The 25,698-nt window shown below is 43.3% G+C and overlaps 1 pseudogene; it reads left to right on the top strand.

Annotated features, from left to right (window-relative positions):
• The window catches only part of LOC138666558 (zinc finger protein 345-like), a 47,930-nt pseudogene extending 22,562 nt beyond the window's left edge, over positions 1–25,368 (top strand).
• The last annotated feature ends 330 nt before the right edge of the window (positions 25,369–25,698 follow it).

Below are 25,698 nucleotides of genomic sequence, written 5' to 3'. Positions count from 1 at the left end.
TCCTAGCACAAAAGGCTCGCCAAAACCTCAAAACAAACTGGGTACCTCTGTCAGAAACGATGTTCTCCAGAATGCCATGCAAACGAACCACATGCTGGAAGAACAATGGCACCAAATCAGAGGAGGAAGGCAATTTAGGCAAGGGTACCAAATGGACCATCTTAGGGTGGTTTCACACTTGCGTTTTTGTCTGCAGCGTTTTTTTTCAAAAAAACGCATGCGTTTTTTCCCCTATATTTAACATTGAAAACGCATGCGTTTTTTTGTGTACGCGTTTGGTCGCGTTTTTTGACGCATGCGTTTTTTTACTGCATGCGTTCATTTTCTGAAATGCTACTTGTAGTATTTTTAGAAGCGTTTTTTGGACCCAAAAAAAACGCATGCGTTTTCATGCATTTTTTTGGGGTAAAAAAATACAGTGGAGTCAATGGGGACGCATGCGTTTTTTGGTGCATGCGTTTTTTGCGGTAAAAAACGCATGCTTTTTTTATTAAAAAACCAGAAAACACACTGAAATGCCACCCCCCAACATAAAGGTGATAAAGGGAGCCTAACCCTACCCCTAACCCTACCCCTAACCCTAACCCTACCACTAACCCTAACCCTAAGGGATCCTAACCCTAACCCTACCCCTAACCCTAAGGGATCCTAACCCTAACCCTAACCCTAATCCCTTTATGGTTAGGGTTAGGGGTAGGGTTAGGGTTAGGGTAGGGTTAGGGGTAGGGTTAGGATCCCTTAGGGTTAGGGTTAGAGGTAGGGTTAGGGGTAGGGTTAGGGTTAGGGGTAGGATTAGGGGTAGGGTTAGGGTTGGGATCCCTTAGGGTTAGGGTTAGGGGTAGGGTTAGGGGTAGGGTTAGGGTTAGGGTTAGGATCCCTTAGGGTTAGGGTTAGGGGTAGGGTTAGGGGTAGGGTTAGGGGTAGGGTTAGGGTTAGGATCCGTTACGGTTAGGGTTAGAGGTAGGGGTAGGGTTAGGGTTAGGATCCCTTAGGGTTAGGGTTAGGGGTAGGGTTAGGGGTAGGGTTAGGGTTAGGGTTAGGGTTAGGATCCCTTAGGGTTAGGGTTAGGGGTAGGGTTAGGGGTAGGGTTAGGGGTAGGGTTAGGATCCCTTAGGGTTAGGGTTAGGGGTAGGGTTAGGGGTAGGGTTAGGATCCCTTAGGGTTAGGGTTAGGGGTAGGGTTAGGGGTAGGATCCCTTTAGGGTTAGGGTTAGTGTTATGATCCCTAACCCTAACCCTACCCCTACCCCTAACCCTAACTATTTCTGTTTATAGTGGGTTTTTTACTTTATTGTGATGATTGGCAGCTGTCACACATTTCTCAGCATGCGTTTAAAAAACGCAAACGCATGTAAAAACGCATGTAAACGCGTCAAAACGCCGCATTTTTTTCACCACATGCAAAAACGCATGCGTCAAAAAAACGCAGCGTTTACACGCGTTTACATGCGTTTTTTCACCATGCGTTTTTTTGCGTTTTTTACCGCAAAAACGCACCCCAAAAAACGCCAATGTGAAACCAGCCTTAGAGAAGCGATCACAAACTACCCAAATGACCGACATTTTTTGAGAGACGGGGAGATCCGAAATAAAATCCATAGAGATATGTGTCCAAGGCCTCTTCGGGACAGGCAAGGGCAAAAGCAACCCACTGGCACGAGAACAGCAGGGCTTAGCCCGAGCACAAATCCCACAGGACTGCACAAAAGAACGCACATCCCTCGACAGAGACGGCCACCAAAAGGATCTAGTCACCAAATCTCTGGTACCAAAGATTCCAGGATGACCAGCCAAGACCGAACCATGAACCTCAGAGATAACTCTATTAGTCCACCTATCAGGGACAAACAGTCTCTCCGCTGGGCAACGCTCAGGTCTATTAGCCTGAAATTTTTGCAGCACCCGCCGCAAATCAGGGGAGATGGCAGATAAAATTACCCCCTCTTTGAGAATACCCTCCGGCTCAGGCAAACCCGGAGAGTCGGCCACAAAACTCCTAGACAGGGCATCCGCCTTCACATTTTTAGAGCCCGGAAGGTAAGAAACCACAAAGTCAAAACGGGAGAAAAACAGCGACCAACGAGCCTGTCTAGGATTCAACCGTTTGGCAGACTCGAGATAAGTCAAGTTCTTGTGATCAGTCAAGACCACCACACGATGCTTAGCTCCTTCAAGCCAATGACGCCACTCCTCGAATGCCCACTTCATGGCCAGCAACTCTCGGTTGCCCACATCATAATTTCGCTCAGCAGGCGAAAACTTCCTGGAAAAGAAGGCGCATGGTTTCATCACTGAGCTATCAGAACTTCTTTGCGACAAAACAGCCCCTGCTCCAATTTCAGAAGCATCAACCTCGACCTGGAACGGAAGCGAAACATCTGGTTGGCACAACACAGGGGCAGAAGAAAAACGACGCTTCAACTCCTGAAAAGCTTCCACAGCAGCAGAAGACCAATTGACCACATCAGCACCCTTCTTGGTCAAATCAGTCAATGGTTTAGCAATACTGGAAAAATTACTGATGAAGCGACGATAAAAATTAGCAACGCCCAGAACTTTTGCAGACTCTTCAAAGATGTCGGCTGAGTCCAATCATAAATGGCCTGGACCTTATCAGGGTCCATCTCGATAGTAGAAGGGGAAAAAAATAAACCCCAAAAATGAAACCTTCTGAACACCAAAGAGACACTTTGATCCCTTCACAAACAAAGAATTAGCATGCAGAACCTGGAACACCATTCTGACCTGCTTCACATGAGACTCCCAATCATCCGAGAAGACCAAAATATCATCCAAGTATACAATCAGGAATTTATCCAGGTACTCTCGGAAGATGTCATGCATAAAGGACTGAAATACAGATGGAGCATTAGCAAGCCCGAATGGCATAACCAGGTACTCAAAATGGCCCTCGGGCATATTAAATGCTGTTTTCCATTCATCGCCCCGTTTTATCCGCACAAGATTATACGCACCACGAAGATCTATCTTGGTGAACCAACTAGCCCCCTTAATCCGAGCAAACAAATCAGATAACAGCGGCAAGGGGTACTGAAATTTGACCGTGATTTTATTTAGAAGGCGGTAATCAATACAAGGTCTCAGTGAACCATCCTTCTTGGCCACAAAAAAGAACCCTGCTCCCAGTGGCGATGATGACGGCCGAATATGACCCTTCTCCAAGGATTCCTTAACGTAAGTCCGCATAGCGGCGTGCTCAGGTACAGACAGATTAAACAGACGGCCCTTAGGAAACTTACTACCCGGAATCAAATCGATAGCACAATCACAATCCCTATGCGGAGGTAGGGCATTGGACTTGGGCTCATCAAATACATCCCGGTAATCTGACAAGAATTCTGGGACCTCAGAAGGGGTAGATGACGAAATAGACAGAAATGGAACATCACCATGTACCCCCTGACAACCCCAGCTGGACACAGACATTGATTTCCAATCCAATACTGGGTTATGGACCTGTAGCCATGGCAACCCCAACACGACCACATCATGCAGATTATGCAACACCAGAAAGTGAATATCCTCCTGGTGTGCAGGAGCCATGCACATGGTCAGCTGGGTCCAATACTGAGGCTTATTCTTGGCCAAAGGCGTAGCATCAATTCCTCTCAGAGGAATAGGACACTGCAAGGGCTCCAAGGAAAACCCACAACGCCTAGCATACTCCAGGTCCATCAAATTCAGGGCAGCGCCAGAATCCACAAATGCCATGACAGAATAGGAAGACAAAGAGCAGATCAGAGTAACAGACAAAAGAAATTTCGACTGTACCGTACCAATGGTGGCAGACCAAGCGAACCGCTTAGTGCGCTTAGGACAATTAGAGATAGCATGAGTGGAATCACCACAGTAGAAACACAGTCTATTCTGACGTCTGTGTTCTTGCTGTTCAGCTCTGGTCAAAGTCCTATCGCACTGCATAGGCTCAGGTTCATACTCAGATGATACCGCCAAATGGTGCACAGTTTTACGCTCACGCAAGTGTCGACCGATCTGAATGGCGCCAAAGACATAGACTCATTCAAACCAGCAGGCATAGGAAATCCCACCATGACATCTTTAAGGGCTTCAGAGAGACCCCTTCTAAAAATCGCTGCCAGCGCACATTCATTCCACTGAGTGAGCACAGACCACTTCCTAAACCTCTGACAATATACCTCTACCTCATCCTGACCCTGACACAGAGCCAGCAATTTTTTCTCTGCCTGATCAATTGAATTAAGTTCATCATAGAGCAAACCGAGCGCCAGAAAAAACGCATCAATATTACATAATGCAGGATCTCCTGGCGCAAGAGCGAATGCCCAGTCCTGAGGGTCGCCACGTAAAAAAGAAATAATAATCTTAACTTGTTGAACTGGGTCACCAGAGGAGCGAGGTTTCAAATCCAGAAACAGTTTACAATTATTTTTGAAACTTAGAAACTTAGTTCTATCTCCAAAAAACAAATCAGGAATAGGAATTCTTGGTTCTAACATAGAATTCTGAGTCACAAAGTCCTGAATATTTTGTACTCTTGCAGTGAGATGATCCACACATGAAGACAGACCTTTAATGTCCATCACTACACCTGTGTCCTGAACCACCCAAATGTCTAGGGGAAAAAAAAGGCAGAACACAGTGCAAAGAAAAAAAAAATGGTCTCAGAACTTCTATTTTCCCTCTATTGAGAAGCATTAGTACTTTGGGCCTCCAGTACTGTTATGATCTGGTGATTCAGAACCACAATGGGTCTAGTGGTTAAGAGCACACAAGGTGACCTGACAGTTAGCACTGACATAGGACGAGCTCTGAGACGTGGAAACTCTGCTGACCGCAATCCCTAATCCTATCGTACCACACTAGAGGCAGCCGTGGAGCGCTCCTATCCAAGGCCTAGGCACCTCGAGCACGGCCTGAGAAACTAGCTAGTCCTAAGAGAGGAAAATAAGCCTACCTTGCCTCAGAGAAATTCCCCAAAGGAAAAGGCAGTCCCCCACATATAATGACTGTGAGTTGAGATGAAACAACAAACGCAGAGATGAAATAGATTTTAGCAAAGTGAGGCCCGACTGACTGGACAGATCGAAGATAGGAAAGGTAGCTTTGCGGTCAACACAAAACCCTACTAACAACCACGCAGAGGAAGTAAAAAGACCCTCCGTACCGACTAACGGTACGGAGGTACCCCCTCTGTGTCCCAGAGCTTCCAGCAAGCAAAAAATAACCAAAACGCAAGCTGGACAGAAAATGTAGAAACAGAAGAGAAACCAGCAAACTTAGCTCATGCAGGTAACACAGGCACAGGAACGATGAAGGAGGGAACAAGACCAACACAGGAACATTGACTGGAGGCAACAAGCAAGGCACTAGGTGGAGTTAAATAGAACAGCACCTAACGACATCACCTTATCACCTGAGGAAGGAAACCCAGAAGCCGCAGTACCACTTGTGACCACAGGAGGGAGCCTTACCACGGAATTCACAACAGGCCACTTTATAAGAGACACTTACCATTTCATGATTGTAGGTCCCCTGTCTGAACCCATAAACCGTGAAGTTCATCAGAAATTAATCAGTTTTCTGTGGATCAATTTCCCAGGTTAGAATGGGAAAATCAAGCCATCTTGGGGACTTTATCATAGCATAGTCATTGGTGCTAGTTTTGACAGGGCCAGTATTTTAAAAACTACTCACTGTGTGAGGTTTCTATAAGAATGGTGTAATCACAGAAAATCACATAACGAATGAGGAACCTGTGGACTTAACCAACTTGTCTAGGAGGATGTCAAATTAATTTTGGAGACCAGGCGGTTCACAGTCATGAGAAATTGCAGCTTAATACAACTCTGGTACTTCAACAAATGTTTCCAATTGCATATCTCATCATTCCTCAGCACAGATGGGTTATAACAACTGACGATAAGTTCCATGTTTCACTGTTGTCTAGGGGAAACCAACAGACAATACATCAGGGGGGGAACAGCTCAAAAATTACTTCACGTAGCAGTGAGAAATGTTGCCTGGTCAGATTAATCCAGCTTTCTGTTCCACAATACTAATGGGAGGATCAGAATTTGGTACATCTAGCACATACACATGTGGTCAAAATTGTTGGTACCCCTCGTTTAATGACAGAAAAATCCACAATGGTCACAGTAATAATTTGAATCTGACAAAAGTAATAATAAATAAAAAATCTATGAAAATGAACAAATGAAAGTCAGACATTGCTTTCAACCATGCTTCCACAGAATGTAAAAAAACAACAACTCATGAAATAGGCCTGGACAGAAATGATGGTACCCCTGAAAATGTGACAAAAGGGACATTAGAAGGACTTGGGGATCCTACTTAATGATAAACTTACCTGGAGCAGCCAGTGCCAGGCAGCAGCTGCCAAGGCAAACAGGATCATGGGGTGCATTAAAAGAGGTCTGGATACACATGATGAGAGCATTATACTGCCTCTGTACAAATCCCTAGTTAGACCGCACACGGAGTACTGTGTCCAGTTTTGGGCACCGGTGCTCAGGAAGGATATAATGGAACTAGAGAGAGTACAAAGGAGGGCAACAAAATTAATAAAGGGGATGGGAGAACTACAATACCCAGATAGATTAGCAAAATTAGGATTATTTAGTCTAGACAAAAGACGACTGAGGGGCAATCTAATAACCATGTATAAGTATATAAGGGGACAATACAAATATCTCGCTGAGGATTTGTTTATACCAAGGAAGGTGACGGGCACAAGGGGGCATTCTTTGCGTCTGGAGGAGAGAAGGTTTTTCCACCAACATAGAATAGGATTCTTTACTGTTAGGGCAGTGAGAATCTGGAATTGCTTGCCTGAGAAGGTGGTGATGGCGAACTCAGTTGAGGGGTTCAAGAGAGGCCTGGATGTCTTCCTGGAGCAGAACAATATTGTATTATGCAATTATTAGGTTCTGTAGAAGGACGTAGATCTGGGGATTTATTATGATGGAATATAGGCTGAACTGGATGGACAAATGTCTTTTTTCGGCCTTACGAACTATGTTACTATGACATGTTAAATCATGGTGTGTCCACTAACTAGCATCAAAAAATGCAGCATGTTCATTCTTTGTGCGGAATCGTGGGGATTCCGTACACATAAGAATGCATTGATCTGCATACTTCCTGCATGGGGCTATGCCCACCATGCGGGAAGTAAGCGGATCATGTGCGGATGGTAACCATGGTGGAGGAGAGGAGACTCTCCTCCAGGCCCTGGGCACCATATTTTGTTTAAAAAAAGAATTAAAATAAAAAATATTGATATACTCACCTTCCGAAGGCGCCTGGAGTCCTCCCGCCTCTCAGCGGTGCACGCGGCGGCTTCCGGTCCCAGGGTTGCTATGCGCGCAGGACCTGGGATGATGTCGCGGTCACATGACTGTGACGTCACCGCAGGTCCTTCGCACACAGCATCCATGGGAACGGAAGCCGCCGCGTGCACCGCTGAGGAGATCGGGACGTCGGTAGGTGAGAATAACAATTTTTCTAATTTTTTTTTAAATTATTTTTAACATTAGATCTTTGCATAGGCAGCGTCAGTAGTAAAAAGTTGGTCACACTTGTCAGACACTATGTTTGACAAGTGTAACCAACCTGTCAATCAGTTTTCCAACCGATGCTACAGATGCAAAAACGCATGCGGATTTCTTGCAGAAAATGTCCGGTTTTCTTCAGGAAATTTCTGCAAGAAATCCTGACGTGTGCTCTTACACAGACTCAGGAAAAACAGGAAATACAGTCACATGCTTCGCCTGTGTGAGGCTCTGGGAGGTTTTTTTTTTGTTCTAACTTTATAAACAGCAAACAAATGTAGCAACTAAACACTCATAGACAGGAATGGAGTTGTTGCACCAAACATATTCCAACACTATAAAACTCTTGCACTACTTGATCCCTACCGTAAACATAAACACTGCAAAAACACTGGTTTTCATTATTTCAACAATCAGAAAGTGAAAGAAAACACCATCAAACAGTCATATGGAAAGAGAAATAAATACCGTAACTGAAAATGTAATCTCGTCCCACAAAAATAAGCCCTCAATCAGCTCTGTCAAAGAAACAAAATGTTATGGCTCTCAAAATATGGAAATATGTAAAACAATTTGTTCCCATAAAATTGTTCTTATTGATCTATAAAAAAACAGTCAGTCAGACCCCCGACAGATAATGATGCAGGCAGAGTCAGTCAACCATACTTTTGTACACCTCTAAAAAGATGACCATCAGCGGAACAGAGTCCAGACGAAGTTCAGATTTTCTCCCTCTGCCTCGTTATAATGAGTGGTTCTGTCTGAATCCTGAATTTGGAAATTTAGACAAAAACCTAACCTAAGTACTCAGTGTACAAACATGAGAACCGAGCCTTAAAAGTGATCCAAAATGTTATGTACCCCAAAATAGTACCAACAAAAGCTTCAACTCGGCCCACAAAAAAACAAGTCCCCACTCAAGGTTGTCAACTGTCTACAGAAATATATGGGTTTCATACAGTGCTGTTAACACAAAAGTTCTGGAAAACATGGCTCCCCCAAAAAATTAATCCAGTAAATTCTGCACTCTCAAAACCAAATGCCACATCCAACACACCTCCGCTGTGCTAAAACTACATTTAGCGTCTGTAGCATCTCCCCTTTTCTGGGCCATTTACCAGTTGTCCATAACGGTTGAAATAAGCATGCGATAATATCAACTGCCTCCTCAGAAGACTTTATTAGCTCTATTGAAATATTGTCACATCCAGGCACTTTGATGTTTGACAGAACTGAATCGTTCTTGTAGAAGTTTTCCATGTAATGTTTCCATCTTTCACTGACCTGTTCTGGCTCAGTTAGTTTGTTCCAATTGGCGTCCTTCAACTTGCCCACTTTTGATTGAAACTTTCATTGTATCTCTTTGATCTTTAGGTATGCTTTCTTGATCTCACCCCCTCAGATGTTCGCTTTCTATCTCTGTACATATCTTTTAAAAATAAAGGTTTTTTTTGTCTGCTACAATGGCTGTCTTTAGTCTTTTTCCTATGTTGTTTACGTCCTGCATGTTACCTTGATGATGATCTTTATGGTCTTTTTCTGTTAACCATAGCTGTGGTAGTCTCTTCTGCCTCTTATTTCTTGCCTTACTGGCTTGTTCAGTAATAATAGTCTTTTTGTGTGTCCATAATTCATCAGACTTACTTTCATCTGTGTCCAGTGATGTAAATCAGTTGTGCTGACCTTTCCAAACTTCAGGTATGTTAGTCAAATCAAAGTTGGAAACGACCTGTTGTCTAGTTTATTTATGCAGCTTGGCTATCTTTGCTGTCAAAAGTTCATGAACAGTTCCACAGTTAGCTACTGGCCTTGTTTTTATGGTAATGATAGACGACCTACATCTTTGGCAAACACCTATGTAGTCATTCTGATGCTTATAGGTCCCATTAGGTGATGTCCATCTGTAGTAGAGTCTCTGTGAATTTGGAAAAAGGTGTTTCTAATGGACAGTTGATTTGTCATACAAGGACAACGAATTTTCCTCAAGCCTTGTTTCATTCACCAAGTCCACAGTTTCCAACAACAGTTCCATGCTTGCCATGGTCCAGTTTGGCATTCAAGTCTCCCATGATAATAAGTAAGTCTTGTTTTGGTGTCTTGTTGATTTCTTCTTGAACTTGATCGTAGAGTAGTTCAATGTCTTCCTCCTTGGCATCTATTGTTGGTGAGTAAACTTGTATAACTGTAACATGGATTGGCAATCCTTGTAGTCGTATCAACTCTATCACTTAACATAGTAACATAGTTAGCAAGGCCGAAAAAAGACATTTATCTATCCAGTTCAGCCTATATTCCATCAGAATAAATCCCCAGATCTACGTCCTTCCAAAGAACCTAATAACTGTAAGATACAATATTGTTACGCTCCAGGAAGATATCCAGACATCTCATGAACCCCTCAACTGAGTTCGCCATCACCACCTCCTCAGGCAAGGTATTCCAGATTCTCACTGCCCTAATAATAAAGAATCCTCTTCTATGTTGGTGGAAAAACCTTCTCTCCTGCAGACGTAGAGAATGCCCCCTTGTGACCGTCACCTTCCTTGGTATAAAAGATCCTCAGAGAGATATTTGTATTGCCCCTTATATAGTTATACATGGTTATTAGATCGACCCTCAGTCGTCTTTTTTCTAGACTAAATAATCCTAGTTTTGCTAATCCCTATAGGTATTGCAGTTCCCCCATTCCTTTTATTAATTTTGTTGCCCTCCTTTGTACTCGCTCTAGTTCCATTATATCCTTCCTAAGCACCGGTGCCCAAAACTGTACACAGTACTCCATGCGTGGTCTAGCCAGAGATTTGTACAGAAGCAGTATAATGCTCTCATCATGTGTATCCAGACCTCTTTTAATGCACCCCATGATCCTGTTTGCCTTGGCAGCTGCTGCCTGGTACTGGCTGCTCCAGGTAAGTTTATCATTAACTAGGACCCCAAAGTCTTTCTCCATGTTAGATTTACCCAGTAGTTTCCCATTCCGTGTGTAATGATGATATTGATTCCTTCTTCCCATGTGTATAACCTTACATTTATCATTGTTAAACCCCATCTGCCACCTCTCGGCCCAAGTTTCCAACTTATTCAGATCCATCTGTAGCAGAGTACTATCTTCTCTTGTATTGACTTACTGAATTGTACTTCAGGACAGTGCCAGCCAATCTTCTGTTGAGAGTAAAAGCGTCACCGTTTCTACTTTGGTTATCATTGCGAGAATAGTAGACTCAATGTTCATTCAAAACTTTATGATTTGACCAAACAATATCCGCACCAAGACGACCTTGCGGCTTTGATCCTGGCCTGTCAAGAACATTGGTCATAGTCAAGTCGACCATCGGCTCTTCCCCAGTAGCTTGTTGAGTGCCTTCCGACCTAGGGGTGCATCTTCCAGCACTATATACAATTCATTTGGTTGTACTCTCCAACAAGTTTTCTTAACATAATACAGAGGGAGATTGCCAGTTCTTTCTTCCTCACCGAAATAGTATTTATTAATATTTTGTACAGTGTGATTGAACTGTTAAGTATATAAAACAGATAAAGTTTGAAAACTGCATCAAATATTTGCAGATTTCATTAAAAAAATCACATAGACTTAAATTTACCACTTACCATCAAGTACAATATGTCACGAAAAAACCAGTATGAGAAACACTGGGATATTTAGAAGCATAAAGTAATGCATCTCAGATTTAAAAAATGTGGCCAGGTCAGTAGTAAAATCTAGCTTTGGGAGAAAGGGGTTAAAATAGACTGCAAAATTATATTATTGCAGTGTATTGTACAACCCATCTTCAGCTCAAGACCCATAGAGAGACTAATAAAAACTGCAATTGAAACAAAAAATAAAGTTCAGATCACTCCTTTTCTTAAAACTGTAATAATTGCCAAAAAACAAATAAAATAGTATAATATATATAACATAAAAAAAATCCTAATGGCATCACTTTTTGGATCCCCCTGGAGTATCTCTACTTCCTGTGGGATCCAGACAAGAATGCCAACCCTTCATGGGCCGAAGCAATGATCCACATAGGCAATGATTGGCTGCCTAAAATATGTCTTCATAAAAGATTCAACTAATATTAAAATCCATACCAACAGAGAACATATCTACACGGTCAACTAATGTTTCCCATTTTTATATCTAGTCATTGTACTATTTCATGAGATTCTGTATAATTTTACATTGACTCATCTTCTTTCCATTCAGGTTCCTTTAAGATCGGATTCTGTCGTTGGAGATCTATATACCAGAATTTTCCAGATTGAAACATCAAGGATGTATAGGGACAAAATGGATGAGAGGATATTACACCTCATCCTAGAGATCCTCTTCCGGCTTACTGGAGAGGTGAGAGATTCTGATGACGTCACATTACATCATTCTTATCTATGGGAATAATAAATGGACAGAACTGGAGAGGTGATGTCTGTAGTGAGATTTATTAATGTGTCTCTCCATAACCAGGATTACACAGTAGTGAAGAAGACCTCTAGTGAGCGCTGTCAGGACCCTATGTCTGAGGAATGGAGAAGACCCCTGAGCCCAATCACGGGGCCGCCACCTCACCCCCAGATACATGAGGACATCAATGACCAGAAGATCTTAGAACTCACCTACAGGATGACTGAGCTGCTGACTGGGGAGGTGACACTGCTGGGAATGCTGGGACATTATACAGTAATGCTATGAAGGGATCGGGGGATGACGGTCTCATTGTATGTGTCAGATTCCTATAAGGTGTCAGGATGTCTCCATCTATTTCTCCATGGAGGAGTGGGAGTATTTAGAAGGACACAAAGATCTATACAAGGACGTCATCATGGAGGTTCCCCAGCCCCTCACATCACCAGGTAATAGACAGGACTAAATACACACGACCTATAATTATCTATACAGTGGGGCAAAAAAGTATTTAGTCAGTCAGCAATAGTGCAAGTTTCACCACTTAAAAAGATGAGAGGCGTCTGTAATTTACATCATAGGTAGACCTCAACTATGGGAGACAAACTGAGAAAAAAAAATCCAGAAAATCAAATTGTCTGTTTTTTTAACATTTTATTTGCATATTATGGTGGAAAATAAGTATTTGGTCAGAAACAAAATTTCATCTCAATACTTTGTAATATATCCTTTGTTGGCAATGACAGAGGTCAAACGTTTTCTGTAAGTCTTCACAAGGTTGCCACACACGGTTGTTGGTATGTTGGCCCATTCCTCCATGCAGATCTCCTCTAGAGCAGTGATGTTTTTGGCTTTTCGCTTGGCAACACAGACTTTCAACTCCCTCCAAAGGTTTTCTATAGGGTTGAGATATGGAGACTGGCTAGGCCACTCCAGGACCTTGAAATGCTTCTTACGAAGCCACTCCTTCGTTGCCCTGGCGGTGTGCTTTGGATCATTGTCATGTTGAAAGACCTAGCCACGTTTCATCTTCAATGCCCTTGCTGATGGAAGGAGGTTTGCACTCAAAATCTCACGATACATGGCCCCATTCATTCTTTCATGTACCCGGATCAGTCGTCCTGGCCCCTTTGCAGAGAAACAGCCCCAAAGCATGATGTTTCCACCACCATGCTTTACAGTAGGTATGGTGTTTGATGGATGCAACTCAGTATTCTTTTTCCTCCAAACATGACAAGTTGTGTTTCTACCAAACAGTTCCAGTTTGGTTTCATCAGACCATAGGACATTCTCCCAAAACTCCTCTGGATCATCCAAATGCTCTCTAGCAAACTTCAGACGGGCCCGGACATGTACTGGCTTAAGCAGTGGGACACGTCTGGCACTGCAGGATCTGAGTCCATGGTGGCGTAGTGTGTTACTTATGGTAGGCCTTGTTACATTGGTCCCAGCTCTCTGCAGTTCATTCACTAGGTCCCCCCGCGTGGTTCTGGGATTTTTGCTCACCGTTCTTGTGATCATTCTGACCCCACGGGGTGGGATTTTGCGTGGAGCCCCAGATCGAGGGAGATTATCAGTGGTCTTGTATGTCTTCCATTTTCTAATTATTGCTCCCACTGTTGATTTCTTCACTCCAAGCTGGTTGGCTATTGCAGATTCTGTCTTCCCAGCCTGGTGCAGGGCTACAATTTTGTTTCTGGTGTCCTTTGACAGCTCTTTGGTCTTCACCATAGTGGAGTTTGGAGTCAGACTGTTTGAGGGTGTGCACAGGTGTCTTTTTATACTGATAACAAGTTTAAACAGGTGTCATTACTACAGGTAATGAGTGGAGGAAAGAGGAGACTCTTAAAGAAGAAGTTACAGGTCTGTGAGAGCCAGAAATCTTGATTGTTTGTTTCTGACCAAATACTTATTTTCCACCATAATATGCAAATAAAATGTTAAAAAAAACAGACAATGTGATTTTCTGGATTTTTTTTTCTCAGTTTGTCTCCCATAGTTGAGGTCTACCTATGATGTAAATTACAGACGCCTCTCATCTTTTTAAGTGGTGGAACTTGCACTATTGCTGACTGACTAAATACTTTTTTGCCCCACTGTATGTAAAGAATGAATTCAGTCTCTGTGTTTCCTCCAGATCTATCCAGTAAGAGGACAACACCAGAGTGATGTCCCTGTCCTCTTCTTCCACAGGACTGTAAACAAGAAGATCCCAATGTTCCTCAGGATCATCAGGTAGATGGAGAGAAGGTGTCATGAGATCTCCCCTATGATGTGTAGACGGCTGTGAAGGTCTTGTGTTCAGTCTTGTTTTATCCACCAGTATTATATGTTTTATACTTGTGTAATGAAAACGGAGGAGATGGCAGGATTAGAGCTGATCATAGATGTGACCTCTCCATCTGTCTGTGACTTTTACAATATTTCTTTCAGGGTGAAGATCTGACCCATATTAATACTACAGAAATATATGTGAGGGGTGATGAGCGGTGTAAAGAGGAGATTCTTACAGATAACCACCCAGGTGAGTAGTAACCACTAAATGCAATAATGGATGCTGTAATTTTACTTTTAATTTAAAAAAAAAATGTTTTTCATTTTTCACACAGTTTATTACATGGAGTTTGCTGACAGATTTGACATGTAAATGTAAAGATTTCACATGTTCAAGTGTCTTACTGCCACCCTAGACACCAGTGACACAGGTTCCTCAGTGTGTGTGGGCGTTAACCTTTGCAGATATTTTCCTCCTAAGCAGCACTATTAGATAGAACAGGAGTTCTAGACATAATAGACAAAAAAGGATTCAGTCCGGGTTTTGAAAATAAATTCCCATATGTTTCAGACTTTAAGACACATTTTTTTCCTCCAAAAATGTGGAGGAATATGGGGGGTGAGTCTTATAGTCCAGATGTACCTATCTGGCTGAGGTGTGGGAGTGGCAGCCGCAGAGCAGCGGGGTCACAGGAGCCGTCGGCTGCTGCTTACTCCTGTGTCTGCTGCTAAAGGGAAATGAATATTCACTGAGTTCCACGGCCATGGGCGTGGAAGGCAGTGAATATTCATGTCCCTTTAATCGCAGTGAAAGATGAAAAGCACTACTGTAAAAAGATGCACACTACTCCTGAAAATAGTAACAAATGGTGAGAAATCTTTATTAGCACACAAAATAGCAAGTGAAATTAAAACATAATTAAAAACAATAGTGGATACAACCACTCCATAGTCCTGATAATATAAACATGAAGAAAACAGGAAATTGCAGTATATATAAACCTATATTAAACAGTATGTCTAGTATCATATAATACTTGATACATTTCAGGATAAGCAATGCCATAAAAAATACAATAAATGAAGAAGGAACAGCTCCCTGGTGCAGCCCCCATAACCATCAGGGGGTTATAGAATCAACAGCAGACAAGCTGCAGAAAAAATATATATCTAAAGTTCACTTGTGCCTGCTACTTAAGGCAATGAGTATTCACTGCTCTCCACTCCCATAGGCGTGGAATGCAGTGAATATTCATTTCCATTAGTAGCTGCACACATTAAAGCCCAGCAGCTACAGGAAGCCGGCGGCTGCGGCTAACACTGTGCCCAGTATTAAAGAGCAATGAACACACACTGCCCTCCACGCCCATAGTCCCAGCGTGGGGAGCAGTGAGTATTTCGGCAGCTGTCCTCGGCTTGTAATCATCGCATGACATCCCTACCATATGCTGCTTACAAGCATAAATCAGCTGCTGGCATCGGAACGAGACGCTGCGAGGGAGCGCCTTGAAAGTAAGAGTAATGGTTTATGGAAATTTTTTTTCTGTTTTTCTGCTGGGGGCTATGCATAACCGGATGAGGATGGAGTCCCTGCATACCAGGATAGGGATGAGGGGGCCATGCATACCAGGATAGGGATCGAGGGGACCATGCATACCAAGATGGGGATGAGGGGATCATATATACCAGGATAGGGGATATGAAATACAAATTTAACCACATTTTTTGCTTCAATTTCTTTTTTTCTTATTTCCTCCTCTAAAACCTAGGTGCATCTTATAGTCTGACAAATACAGTAAATTTTATTATGAATTCTGAAGGAACATTTATATAAAATCAGTATCGGGTATATGACTTGTCCGTTCCATTTTCTGTTTACAACAGAGGCACATGTATATTGGCTACATCTGACTGGACATGTCTCATAAGAAATGTTTGTTTTTCAGCATAATTGACTTGGCACCTTCATTCTAGCTTGCTGCCTAAGGGTATGTGCACACGTTGCGGATTCATGTGCGGATTTTTCTGCTCAGATTCTGAAAACTCCGCATGCAAAACGCCCTGCGTTTTACCTGCGGATTTACCATGGTTTTTGTGCAGATTTCAAATGCGTTTTTCACTCGTGCGGATTCCAATTATGGAAGAGTTGTAAAACTCTGCGGAATCCTCACAAAGAATTGACATGGTGCAGAAAATAAACCACAGCGTTTCCGCGTGGTATCATACGCAGCATGTGCACTGCGGATTTGGTTTTCCATAGGTTTACATGGTACTGTACAACGCATGGAAAACTGTTGCGAATCCGCAGCCAAATCCGCAACGTGTGCACAGACCCTAACTGTGGGAAGGTGGTTGCCAATCAGCATAACGTTATGAGTGATGCTTTGTCTAACAGCAGAGCGGAAGAAGCAGGGACTGCTCTGTTGATATGACGTCACAGGAAGCAGGAGACTTGCCACCTGGGTCCTGTGAGCGCTCTGAGCCTGGATATTGTAGCAGTGCTTAGCCTCATAGGGAATACAAAAGTACCTGATAACCCCTTTGTCACGGATCCCTACTCCGTAGTGTCACTAATTCGTCACGTGTCTGCTCTCAACTTGGGGTTGTGCCTGCAAGGGTTAATCTGTCTCCCCTCTCTGTCCAGCATTCAATCTCTGTTCTATGCTGTAATGGGAGCATAAATCACAAACCGACCCAGGCCACACACACCCACTCGTACACGCTGCCACCACTCATCGAATACACGGGCGACGAGTCCCGGAAATATTAATAATAATATTGTCTACCACTCATCAAGCTCACACACATCTTAGGCTATGGATTCTTTTAGAACATTCAAGGTTCAACTTGTTAAAGTTTTATACTTTAATACAAAAAAGGTTCAGTGCATACAATAAGAAGAAGGTATAAAAATATGATAATAAAAAGACATACAACTTATGCAAAATAGTATGAAATGAACAGAAGAAAACTTACAAAAATCATCTAACTGGTAGTCTGCTTTCTGCTCCCTGAGGGTAGGATGGATGTAGATTGGATCACATCAGCTTCTCAGGCTGCCCCCATTATGTGAACACGATTCTCTGTATACAGGCCAAACTTATAGCTTTGGTCTGGAGATCAGGTTTCTAGACCGGCTCCTCAGGTTAATATCATAATTGCTGTTTTTTTTTTATTGGCCCGCGGCCGCTCTACTCATGAATATATTATTTTTCTCTTGAGACACCCTGTGTAAAAGTTTTCACAAAGATACTATCAGGCCATAATTAGCGTCTCTGTTCCAAGAGCTAGGAGGTGTCAAATGTTCACTTTCTTGTTGGGTCTAGCTAGACCCCCCTGGTGAGATTTGGAGACAGAAGTCTACTTGTCTCAGGGAAATACATATTAACACCTGGGTGCGACCTGCAGCTTTCAAGACAGATGTTACGGTATTGCCAGTGACACAATAAATCTATACATAGTCCACTGCACATATATATATATATATATATATATATATTTATATACACACCCATATTTCACCACACCTCCCTCCTTATGAACGTGCATGGGGGTTGACTTACAGGTCAGCTCCTGAGCACGTATCTGGTTCCGCCCGACCTTGGCGAGATAGGCCATCAGCATTGCCATGATCGACTCCCTTCTTATGCTGAATTGTGAAATCATATTGCTGTAATATCAGACTCCATCTAAGCAATTTCCCGTTGTCCCCAACTACTCTTCTGAGCCTGCTCCATGGGTTATGATCTGTGATCACGGTGAAGTTGCGCCCATAGAGGTATGGTTGCAGCTTCTGCAGAGCCCACACAATTGCCAAACATTCCTTTTCAATGGTGGCATAAGCCACTTCTCTGGGCAGGAGTTTCCTGCTTAGGTAAAGAATTAGGTGCTCCTCTCCTTGTTGGTTCACCTGGCTGAGAACCGGACCTAGCCCATAGGTACTGGCATCTGTCTGCACTACAAACCGGCAAGTGAAATCTGGGGCCTGCAGGACAGGTGAACTAACCAATGCCGACTTCAGGGCAGAAAATGATTCCTCACACTGCGGACTCCAGGAGACAATTTTGGAAAGTTTCTTCCTGGTCAGATCAGTTAACGGTTTGGCCAGAGCACTGTAGTTTGGTACAAACCTCCTATAGTAGCCAGCCATACCCAGGAAGGACAGTACCTGCTTCTTAGTTCGTGAGGTGGCCCAGGCAGTAATGGATTCTACCTTCCCTGGCTCTGGTCCTCCCCCCACCCGGTGTCCTAGGTATTGTACTTCCTGCATGGCTACCTGACACTTCCCTGGCTTAACAGTAAGACCTGCAGTTTTAAGCCTTTGCAACATCTGAGAAAGATGTACGTGGTGTTCCTCCCAAGAATTACTAAAAATGGCTATGTCATCGAGATAAGCGACGGCAAAATCATCACATCCTTCCAATAAGTGATTGACCAACCTCTGGAAGGTGGCAGGGGCACTCTTCATACCAAATGGCATCACCAGAAACTCTAAACAGCCCCAATGGCGTTATAAAGGCAGACCTCTCCTGAGCTTCTCTGGTCAGGGGTATCTGCCAGTATCCCCTACTTAGGTCCATGATGGTGAGGTACAATGCTTTAGCTATCTGCTCTAACAGCTCATCTATCCTCGGTATGGGGTAGACCTCACAATTTCCTGTAGTCTACACAGAACCGGGTAGTATGGTCCTTTTTTGGGACAAGAACCACAGGCGAGGCCCAGACACTCTGGGATTTTTGTATCACCTTGAGGTTCAGCATCTCCTCTACCTGTTCCCTCATGTGTGCCTTCACCTCTGCTGACACACTGTATGCAGACTGCCATACTGGGGGATTAGTACCAGTATCCACATGGTGAGTTGCTAAGTGCGTCCTCCCAGGCTCCCCTGTGAAGGCTTCGATGAACTCGCTGAGCGCCCCCATCAGCTCAGACCTCTGACTGTGGGATAGCTCAGGGTTAAACTCTGCTGACTCCAGGGACTCCATGTACTGAGTCCCAGCCCTTACAACTAGTAACAGATCAGCCTCCCCCTCTTCAGGCAGGCTACAGACAGGTAAGACACAGGTCTCCCTCCATAAGGAGCCTTCAGCATATTCACACGAAATACTTTCTGACGCAGTGCATGCTCATCTATTGTCACCACATAATTAACATCATTTTGCCGCTTATGTACAGTGTATGGTCCCTCCCATGCGACCTGCAATTTATCTGCAACATAGGGACCAACACCCAAACCTTCTGCCCCTCCTCGTAGGCCCTCAGTCTAGCATTACGGTCGTACCAGACCTTCTGGTTGATTTGGGCCTGGGTCACATTCTCATGGGCCAGGTTGCTCAGTTTTTACATTCTCTCTCTGAGCCGCCGTACATATTCAACCACTGAGACTCCAGTAGTTCTGGGGTCGTCCTCCCAACAGTCCTTAATCAAATCAATTGGCCCCCTGACCCTCCTCCCATAAACCAGTTCAAAGGGGGAGAATCCTGTAGATGCCTGGGGTACCTCTTTGTAGGCAAACAGCAGATGGGGGAGGTACCGCTCCCAGTCTCTCCCTTCAGTCTCTACCAGCATTTTGAGCATTTGTTTTAATGTTCCATTAAAACGCTCGCAGAGTCCGTTGGTTTGGGGATGATAGGCGCTGGCCACAAAATGCTGCACTTGTATTTTCTCGCAGAGGTTTTCCATCAGATCGGACATGAACTGGGTTCTCTGATCAGTCAACATTTCTCTGGGGAAACCCACACGAGAGAACACAGTCAGTAAAGCATCCGCCACTTTGTCTACTCGGATGGAGGACAGTGCCACAGCTTCCGGGTATCGTGTAGCATAGTCCACCACTGTGAGGATGTACTTTTTGCCAGAGCTGCTAGGGATTGCAAGTGGCCCTAAGCTATCCACAGCCACTCGCTGGAAAGGCTCATCGATCACAGGCATTGGCATCAATGGAGCTTTCTGTATATTCCCGGACTTTCCAACTGTCTGACAAACTACACATGATCGACAGTAATTGGCAATATCTGTCCCCATCTTGGGCCAATAGAAGTTGTGTCAGGCGACCTTTAGTCTTTTGTATTCCTATATGTCCGGCCAAAGGAATTTCATGGGCAATTCTCAATAATTGTTCCCTAAATGGATAAGGGACGATCAGCCGCCTTTCATAGTCCCAAGATTCTGTAGTATCCGTGGGGAGTGTATCTTTATACAGTCTGGTCCCAGTATACTCTCTCTTTGTCAGAAGCAGCAGGGGGTCAGTCTGCAAGACATCTGAGCTCTTCCAGACTGACATCTGTCCGCAGGGCCTCCTGGAAGCTCTGACTGTCAGCCTGCAGGCCCTGGCCTAGTGTGACTGCCAAGCCCTGGTCTGAAGCTGAGTCTTCAGTGTCTGTTATCAGGGACCTTGTTGGGTCTGCCATGTATAGAGGCTCCGGGACCACAGTATGGGCCTCCTGTTCTGGCAGTTCTGTCTGAGACTCATCCTCTAATCTCTGGGCCTGAGTCTGAGCCGCAGCCTGACTCCGGGTCACAGCTGTCACATATTTACAGTCCTGTGCATTGGGACATTTTCCCAACCCGCACGGGATCTCAGGTGGGTCACTTTCTTCCACCTTCTCTGTATCATTTACTTGCAAGGGAGGAACATAGTGGGACACCATCCTCCCCAGTTCTGTGCCTAGCAACACATTGGTGGGAATAGCCTCTGATACTCCCACTTCTCTCAGTCCTTTCCCTGCTCTCCAGTCGAGGAGATGATATCAGCAGGGGTTATCATGGCTGGATGCACCAGGGTCACCTCTGCCCCAGTGTCCCTGAGACCAACGGTGACTTTATTGCCAACAGTGACACAGATTGACAGTTCTCATTAGCCCTCGCATCAGAGCCGGCCACAAAGAGGACAGATGGTGGGGGCACAGACGGCTTTGTGGTTGTAGTTGTGCGTTTCTCCCTATCAGGGCAGACAGCGCTAACATGTCCCACTTTGTTGCAGGAGAAGCACCGGCGTGCATCGCCTAGAGAATGTCTATTCCCCGGGACCCCATAGAAGGTGGGCTTGGACACCACTGGTGATCGGCCGGCAGAGGGAGAAGGGTCCCCGTTTAGCTTACCTCCCTCCAGCTGAATCCCGATGGCTTCCGCACTTCAGGCATCCTGTTAGCCACATAGCAGTCGGCAGTTTCTGCCTCCCAATCACACACAAATTGTCGTACATCCGTGGGGCACATGTGAAGAAATTGATCCTTGACCATAAGATCCGTTAAGTCTTCAAAACTGTTAACAGAAAGTCCCCTGATCCATTGGTAGAATGTTGTCCTTAAGGTGCTCACAACATCCGCATAGCTGTCAGTTGATCCACGTTGGAGGTTCCAGAACTTTCTCCGATACACTTCTGGTGTTAGGTTATATTTCCTGATCAGGGCCTTTTTTATGGCCTCATAACTCCCATCTAACTCTGGTGGGAGGCCAGCAAAAACTTCCAGGGCTCTGCCTCTCAACCCTGGGGTTAGATACTGTGCCCACTGCTCACAGGGTAGATGGTATTGCCTGCAAGTTTTTTCAAACCCCCGAAGTATCTAAGTCCGTATCCTTCTCCATCACAGGGAAGTTTTCCAGACGTAGTCTCCTTTGATTTTTGAGCTGGGAGGGGGTTAGCTGAGGGCTGATACCCCCTCTCTATTTGAGCCATCTGAAGCTGGAAAGCTCTCTCCTCCCGGCGTTCTGCAGCAGCAGCCTCACGATACTGTAGAATAAGCTGCATGGGCAGATTGGGATCACTTGTTCCCAGCCGTTGTAAGTCCATTTGTAAAGTACAGTCCATAGGCTCCTCAGCACTGGCATTTCCATCAGGTATCTCCGGTGCAAGAGCTGGCATTGGTGGGTCTCTCTGAGATGAACTCTCTCCTTTCCCAGATGTTTCAGCACTTTGCTCTATGTCCTGCTCGACCAATGCGCGTATCAGCAGCTCCCTGGATCTGTCTTCCGTCTCTATTCCTCTCTGCTCACAGAGGCTGGTCAGAGCCTATTTGCTCTGCTTCTTGTACTGGACTGCCATATCAATGAATAGCCTTTGCTAAATAAAAGATAGAAAAGAAAAACGGGGAGGGGAAACTGTTTGCAAGTATGTCTAAGTAAGCACTGAGTTGAACCTTGTAGAACTGGTGCACTCCTCGCAAGGATACCAATTCTCTAGTACAGGGAATAATTGCTTTAAACCATGCACTAATGCTCCACCAATTGTCACGGATCCCTACTCCGTGGTGTCACTTGTCCGCTCTCAACACGTGACTTGGGGTTGTGCCTGCAAGGGTTAATCTATCTCCCCTCTCTCAGTCCTGCATTCAACCTCTATCCTATGCTGTAATGGGAGCATAAATCACACACCGACCCAGGCCACACACACCCGCTCATATACGCTGCCACCACTCATCGAATACACGGGCGACGAGTCCCGGAAATATTAATAATAATATTGTCTACCACTCATAAGGCTCACACACCTTAGGCTATGGATTCTTTTAGAACATTCAAGGTTCAACTTGTTAAAGTTTTATACTTTAATACAAAAAAGGTTCAGTGCTTACAATAAGAAGGTATAAAAAATATGATAAAAATACATACCACTTATACAAAACAGTATGAAATAAACAGGAGAAAACTTACAGAATTCATCTAACTGGTAGTCTGCTTTCTGCTCCCTGAGGGTAGGATGGATGTAGACTGGATCACATCAGCTTCTCAGGCTGCCCCCATTATGTGAACACGATTCTCTGTATACAGGCCAAACTTATAGCTTTGGTCTGGAGGTCAGGTTTCTAGACCGCCCCCTCAGGTTAATATCATATTTGCTGTTTTTTTTATTGGTCTGGGTCCGCGTTACTCATGAATATATTTTTCTCTTGAGACACCCTGTGTAAAAGTTCTCACAAAGATACTATCAGGCCGTAATTAACGTCTCTCTTCCAAGAGCTAGTAGGTGTCAAATGTTCCCTTTCTTCTTGGCTCTAGCTAGACCCCCTTGGTGAGATTTGGAGACAGAAGTCTACTTGTCTCAGGGAAATACATATTAACACCTGGGTGCGACCTGCAGCTTTCAAGACAGATGTTACATTATTGCTAGTGACACAGTAAATCTATATATAGCTCACTGTAATATATATATATATATACACATAGTTCACCACACCCTTAAGTCAGGTCATGTGATTAGACAGCAATATGTATGTTAATAAATGTCTAGAAATATATACACAGAAATTTGTTAACATTTTTAATAGTATTCAGTATAATGCATTATTTATATTATCAATTCAAGGCATTGCTATTGAAAAATGCTGAAATCAGTTTTATTCCTGGCAGATGACTGTACCAGAAGCTCAGAAGCACATCTGAGGATTTCAGATTTGAAAGCAGATGATTGTAATATCACACCAGATACTACTTATGAAGAGCACGCCATTATCCCAGATGTATTTTCAACCATTCACAGCAAAGATCTATTATTTGATCCTTTTCAACAGGTCAGATCCTGTGATTCACCATAGACTGATAAGCAAATAAAAGCTAACAGAAGGGATGCTCAACATCAAAAAGCTCGTAAAGGGAAGAATGTATTTTCATGTTTAGAATGTGGGAAAAAATTCAAGTATAAATCAATTTTAGCTATACATCAAAGAACTCACACAGGGGAGAAGCCATTTTCATGTTCTGAATGTAGCAAATGTTTTAGCATTAAATCAGATCTTGTTAGACATCAGAAAACTCATACTGGGGAGAAACCATTTTCATGTTCTGATTGTGGAAAATATTTTACCTACAAATCACATCTTCTTCAGCATCAAAGAACTCATATGGAAGAGAAGCCATTTTTATGTCCAGAATGTGGGAAAGGTTTTACGTGGAAAGCAGAATTACTTAAACATGTAAGAATTCATACTGGGAAAAAGCCATATTCTTGTTTAGAATGTGGAAAATGTTTTAACCATAAATCTAATCTTCTAACACATCAAATGATTCACACAGGAGAGAAAGCATTTGCATGTTCAGAATGTGGGAAATGTTTTTACCATAAATCATATTTTCTGACACATCAAATGATTCACACAGGGGAGAAGCCATTTTTTTGTGTAGAATGTGGGAAATGTTTTAATCGAAAATCATATCTTGTTACACATCAAAGAATTCACACAGGGGAGAAACCATTTTCATGTTCAGAATGCGAAAAATGTTTTACAGCGAAATGCCATCTTGTTAGACACCAAAGAATTCACACTGGGGAGAAGCCATTTTCATGTTCAGAATGTGGGAAATGTTTTAACCGTAAATCATATTTTCTTACACATCAAATGATTCACACAGGGGAGAAACCATTTTCTTGTGTAGAATGTGGGAAATGTTTTAATCGTAAATCATGTCTTCTTATACATCAAAGAATTCATGCAGGAGAGAAGCCATTTTCATGTTCAGAATGCGGAAAACATTTTACAGAGAAATGCCATCTTGTTAAACACCTAAGAATTCACACTGGGGAGAAGCCGTTTTCTTGTCAAGAATGTGGTGAATGTTTTAACTGTAATTCATATCTTCTTGCACATCAAAAAATTCACACAGGAGAGAAACCATTCAAATGTTCAGAGTGAGGGAAATGTTTTACAGCTAAATCAAGTCTTGTTACTCATCAAAAAAGTCATTCAGGGGTTAATTTGTATTCATGTTCTGATTGTGGTAAATATTTTACCCAGAAATCATCTCATCTTCAACATCAAAAAAGTCACACAAGAAAGTAGAAATTTTATTTTTTAAAACCATTAATTGGCAAATTATTCAAGGAAAAATACAAGCTCAAGAATCTACAAAATAAATATTAATTTTCTGCACTAAATGATAATAAGGAAATAGAGATGAGTGAGTTACCGAAAATTCAATTTGGGTTCGATTGAATGGAGGACAGGTATATAGGTAAAATCATAATTCATCCACTAATTTTCCCTCTGAAACTTGAGTCATTTTAGAATTTTATACATTTACGGTGCTTGAAAACATATTCATACTTCGTGAACTGTTTCACATTTCATCACGTCCAGATGAGGGTAAAAATGGCAAGGATGTCGGGCGCCTCCTCAGAGATAATAGGCAAGCTGGTGTTAGGGCACACGAGATGTGTGTGTTCTCATCTTAATTATCTGCCGCCAAATTGTATATTGCAGGTTTACGGCCAGAAAAATCACAACACAAAGACAATGAATTCTGGTTTATTGGTTGACATGTACAATAATTTATAGGAAAAATAAAGGGCTTTACCACACATTACCTCACTGCCTTATTTCATAATTATTGCTAGTCATGGCTGATGTCTGTCGCCCACATGTCATTGTCTATTACTCTAATGGTGAATAAATTAGGTCAAGCTGACATCTTGTCTTCCATGTAGCATGTCGATCTTTGATCAACATGAGG

This window comes from Ranitomeya imitator, chromosome 2 (genome assembly GCF_032444005.1).
Source record: "Ranitomeya imitator isolate aRanImi1 chromosome 2, aRanImi1.pri, whole genome shotgun sequence".
NCBI classification, from domain to species: Eukaryota; Metazoa; Chordata; class Amphibia; order Anura; family Dendrobatidae; genus Ranitomeya; species Ranitomeya imitator.
Note: the sequence above shows the minus strand (reverse complement) of the source record. Positions and strands in the feature narration are given on the sequence as shown.